This window comes from Rhinopithecus roxellana, chromosome 8 (genome assembly GCF_007565055.1).
Source record: "Rhinopithecus roxellana isolate Shanxi Qingling chromosome 8, ASM756505v1, whole genome shotgun sequence".
Classification (NCBI taxonomy): domain Eukaryota; kingdom Metazoa; phylum Chordata; class Mammalia; order Primates; family Cercopithecidae; genus Rhinopithecus; species Rhinopithecus roxellana.
This window is the reverse complement of record NC_044556.1, coordinates 38,815,353-38,820,818: the sequence shown is the minus strand read 5'-3', so window position 1 is coordinate 38,820,818 and position 5,466 is coordinate 38,815,353. Positions and strand designations below refer to the sequence as shown.

At 45.7% G+C, this 5,466-nt stretch overlaps 1 non-coding gene across 1 annotated transcript; it reads left to right on the top strand.

Annotated features, from left to right (window-relative positions):
- Positions 1-361: 361 nt before the first annotated feature.
- Positions 362-465, top strand: LOC115899376. Its single transcript, XR_004059099.1, has one exon. It is a non-coding gene; the product is annotated as a U6 spliceosomal RNA (small nuclear RNA).
- The last annotated feature ends 5,001 nt before the right edge of the window (positions 466-5,466 follow it).

The following is a 5,466-nucleotide window of genomic DNA, read 5'->3' as shown; positions in this document are numbered from 1 at the left end:
GTTGAACATGCATACTGAGATGTATAATGGGTGAAACGATGTCTGGGATTGTCTTAAAATACTTCTGAAAGAAAGAAGTAGGGATGGAGTGGAGAGACTAGATAAAACACAGTTGGCAAAATGTTGGTAAAATTGTTCAAACTAGGTGATGGCTACATGGAGGTTTGTGATATTATCTTCTCTACTTTTGTGTACTTTAGAAAATTTTTATGATAAAAATTTAAAAGTGCATAGACACACACACAAAACAATACCCGTGTTGCAAGAACACATTGAAATAAGAAGATAAACATTAAAATGGTTGGTTACCTTTTAGGAGAAGAAAGGAAGAAGAGCTGAGTGTGGTGCAAAAAAGTGAAGAGTGCTGGCTTAAGAAGCATGTATGCTAAAATTGGAACCACACAGAGATGACCATGACCCCTGTGCAAGGATGCCGTGCAAATTCATGAAGCATTCCATATTTTTATAAGTAAATAAATGGAAAACCGTGTAAAGAAAAAAGGTCCAGAAAAATTGGGATACCCAAGTGGAGCACGGGATGGATAAAGACCAAGGGGAAGGCGTGTACGTTTGGCAGGCAACCAGCAGGGCCTGCCTGGAGCCCATCTTTGTTTTCCCCAGGAGCCTCCTCCCAACCCCTGAGGCTTGATTAGGCTCCTCCTGTGGTTTTCTGTGGTACCAGGGGATTTTCCTCTTCTGGCACTTACCACACATCATCTTAAGACCTGTTCGTTGCACTGTCTTCCCCACAAGACTGTAACAGGGAGTGGGCCTATGTGTTTGTTTTGCTCAATTCCATGCCCCCAGCATGTGGCACAGGATCCACCATTCTGGGTGTGCTCTAAAATCCATTTAGTGAAAAACAGTAGCCAATGTTTGTTGAGTATTATCTCACTTTATTCTACAACTCTATGAAGTAGGAAATAGTATTTTCACCCATTTGATTAACAAGGAAATGGAGGAGGCTCGGAGAGGTTAATAGACTTGCCTAAAGTCAGAGCTAAAGTGTGGCAGAGCAAGGATCCAGGCAGACCAGCTGCCATTAGAACCAGTGTTCTCGATCTCTGCACCATACTATCTTGAAGAGGGATGGAGGCCAGTGGTGTCGAGGAGAGAAGCTAACACACTTGAAATATTTTTCAGTCACCATCAGACGCTCCCAAACCAAGATCTAATGTGGTGGTACAGGCTCTAGGAGCTGTGTGGTTGAGAAGGGAGTGGAGTGATCAGAGAGGGAGCATTGGAAGAGATTAATAGAATGTGATAGGAAGTGATTACAGTTGAATCCAAAGGCATCTTCCCTAAATTGTTATGGGGCTGAGAGGGTAGGCTGAGGCCCAGCTCACGCTTATGGGGGTGTCTCTTGCTTTCTAGGTAGTTCTTAATTAGTGGTTCTCAACTGGGGATGATTTTGCCCTCCAGTGGACCGACATTTGACAGTATCTGAATACACTTTTCCTTGTCACAAATGGAGGGAGAAGGGTGGCTAATGACATCTAGTGGGTAGAGCCCAGGGAGGCTGCTAAACATGCTAAAAATGCACAATGTACAGGATAGTGTCCCCCAAACAAATTCATCTGATCAAAATCTTAACAGTGCCACAGTTGAGAAACCCTGCTTGAAACCCACCAGTTCTTAACCTGAATGATAGTTCTGACCATCATTCTGGTTCCACAGTCTTTCTCTCTCAACTTCCAGAATCTGTAAATACAAGGACATGGCAAAGACACAATGATGTCAAGAGAAGCCTGAGTGTGGGCTGGGCCTAGGGAGCCTCACATGATGGCATTTCCTTTGATGGTTCATTACAGCCCAGGGCCACTGTACCATCATCCTGCTTTTCTACTGTTTGATGCTTAATTCCAGGGGTGTGCTAGTTAATGTTTAACAACCAGCTCTCTGGGAAAACAAGTCCTGGTTTGTAGCATTTGACAGTTTCCATGGTGTAACTATTCCAACCTTGGCCAATTTAATGTTAGCAATGAGAAGTCACCTTGTTTGCAAAATTACTGAAAATTTAACAGATGAGCTGATGTGAACCAGCTCCTGCACACCACTGCTTAGACCCCACCTTCCAATCTTCTATGTTGTCATAAGCCACATAAATGCGTACCCACTGAGTCAATGGCTTAACACAATAAAAGTGGATTTTTCATGCAATAGTGTGATATGTTGTTCCTGATAGAGTGGTTCTCCCACATGGCCCTCCTCCAAGCAGCAACTCAGGACCGGGCTCCTTCTGTCTTGGCACTTACTTCCTCTAGAGCAGTGATTCTCAAACTTCAATATGCATCAGAGTCATCTGGAGAAGTTAAAATGCAATTCCCCAGAGTTTCTGACTTAGTAGGTCTGGGATGGGACTTGCAGATGTGCATTTTCTAAACAGTTCCCAGTCTTTGCTGATCTTGCTGGTTGAGGGACACATTTTGAGAATCATTGCTCTGAGGCAGTGATTAGTTTTTTTTTTTTTTTTTTTTTTTTTGAGATGGAGTCTCGCTCTTTTTGCCCAGGCTAGAGTGCAATGATGCGATCTCAGCTCACTGCACTGCAACCTCTGCCTCCGGGTTCAAGTGATTCTCCTGCCTCAGCCTCCTAAGTAGCTGGGATTGCAGGCGCCCACCACCACGCCCAGCTAATTTTTTGTATTTTTAGTAGAGACGGGGTTTCACTATGTTAGCCAGGCTGGTCTCGAACTCCTGATGTCAGGCGGTCCACCTGCCTTGGCCTCCCAAAGTGCTGGGATTACAGGCGTGAGCCACCGTGCCTGGCCTGAGGCAATGATTTTTTTTTTACCTTGGCAGCGCATTGGAATCACCTGGAAAGCTTTGTTAAGTCCTGATTCCTGGTTCCACTTCCAGAGTGTCTGTTTTATTTGGTCTAGGATGCAGCCTGACAATGGGGATGTTTAAAACTCCCCTGTGATTTCAGTCAACAGCCAATGATGAGAACCGTTGCTTGAGGGCCTTCCTGTTTCTTCCACCATGCATCTGGTGGGTATAGAAAGAGAGTGCTTTTTTGTGGAAGGGCTTATGGGCCAGGCCTGCAAGTAATATGTACATCAGGTGAGCTCCTATTCTGTTGCCTAGAACATTCACATGGCTGTACCTCCACAAGGTGGGGTGAGAAATGTGTTCAAGGTGGGTGCTTAGGAAGAAGAATGGGTATGGTTTGTTGAACAACTAATAAGTTTCTGCCATGCCTATCTATTAGCTACTCATTTGGAATAAGTATACCTAGCTAGCTGCTCAAGTGTATGGACCCACAAGAATCTGATGAGTCCACATTAGTATATGGGAGTCTCTGGCTTTAGGGTATGTTGAGGTAAAAACCTCCAGTGGCAACACAGGATTCTTTTATGTCCCTAATGGGAAGCAGCTTGATCTAGTGGAAAGATTAAGGCTTATAGATATGTGTTCAAACATATTCTCAACCACTTCTTACAGGCTTCTAACCTCTCAATTTCCCTCTCTGTAAAGTGGGGATTGTATTTACCTCTAGCTACTTCATAGGATGAAATGAAATAAAAAGCCCCCAGGCCGGGCGCGGTGGCTCACGCCTGTAATCCCAGCACTTTGGGAGGCCGAGACAGGTGGATCACGAGGTCAGGAGATCGAGACCATCCTGGCTAACACAGTGAAACCCCGTCTCTACTAAAAAAATACAAAAAACTAGCCGGGCGAGGTGGCAGGCGCCTGTAGTCCCAGCTACTCGGGAGGCTGAGGCAGGAGAATGGCGTGAACCCGGGAGGCAGAGCTTGCAGTGAGCTGAGATCCGGCCACTGCATTCCAGCCTGGGCAACAGAGCAAGACTCCGTCTCAAAAAAAAAAAAAAAAAAAAAAGCCCCCAAAATAGTGCTATAGGCAGTAGTACATGTTCAATAAGTGTTGGTTTCCCTTCCCTTAGAAAACATTGCCTTGTTGGCACCAGAGATAAGGGAACTGGATTGGGTGACCAGCAAGGACTCTGGGCTTCTCTCCTGGCATATGCACATTGGGTAAAGAGATGGCTGTGAGCATTTTGCTGTCTCTTCTTTGGGAGAGAACCCATACACAGAAGACTTTTATAGTAAAGGATGAATGTTTGTTTCTGGGACAATATATAGTTGGCAATAATGTCCTCAGATGCTTGTCATTTTAGCAAAACTTTAAAAACTTATAACCAGGCTGGGCACTGTGGCTCATAGGTATAATCCCAGCACTTCGGGAGGCCAAGTTAGGAGGATCTCTTGAGCCCAGGAGTTTGCGAGCAGCCTGGCAACATAGTGAGTGAGACCACATCTCTAAAACAAACAAAAACACCACCAACAAAAACCCACAAGCAGTTTTAAATAGAGCAATGATTTATACTACAAAGACATTCTCTGCATTTACCGAATAACCTCTTTAAACAGCTCTTCTTTCCTATGCACAGATTAACTGTACTGCATCAGAGTCCTAAATGGGAAGGGAAGAGATGAGAAGGGATGAGATCCCTGCTTCTTATAGAAGACAGGGCCAGGAGGGACAGTGTTAAAACTTCTGTCAGCTGAAGGACAATCATGAACACAGAGGAGGCCTCTCTACAGCCCACAGGAGGCAAGGGACACATCCCTGTACGCAGACAACCGCAGCCTGGGGAGCAGATCTGCCCATTCACCTAACAGGAGAGGCAATGCCGAGCTTGCCTGGGATTAGAGCCTCCCACCTTCTTGCTCCCCAGTTACACAAGTTGCAGCTTGATCACCTGGCAGCTCCTGGGGGCAAATCCATTTGAGTAACTGTTCAACAGCGTGTGCTTAATTTCCAAGAAACTTTCCATGATCTTATGTTTTAACACCAACTCTAACCTTCCCTGTTGTTTTTCATAAAAACACTGCCCTTCTCCTATTCTTGGCCCCTGCTAGTGCTTTCTACCACCACAGCCAACACTGCCCTAGCATGTTGGGAGCCCAGGATTCGAGCCTGTCTGGGTTCAGGCAGATTCGCCCAACTCTGCCACTTTGTGGCTGTGTGACTTCAGGCAAGTTACTTCACTTCTCTGAGGCTCAGTTTTTTTCACTTGTGAAATGGTCATAGTTTAGGACATTGCCTGGCATATAACAACCACTATACAGTAAGTAGCTACTTCCATTAGGTGGGAACAGCAGTGCGTTCCCCTGGGTTTATCTTCAGGAAACATCTGGAGCACAGTTTGGGGTGGAGATGTGTGTGTGGGCGGGTGTAGGAGGTGAGTGACCTCTTGTTGAACTATGATGAAGGGCCAGTCACTGTACTTAGCCCTTTCCACATTTTCCTTCACTTAGTCTTCACAGTAGCCTCATGAAGTAGGAACGGGGGTCACTTCCATTTTACAGACAGAGGCTTGGAGAGACCACATGGCTTGCCCACATTATCCACCTAATACGCCCAGGATCCAGGCTTTCCAACCCACTACTGAGACACTGTCTCCAGGCACACAGGTGAGGGGGTGGGGCTGAAAAGGAAACCC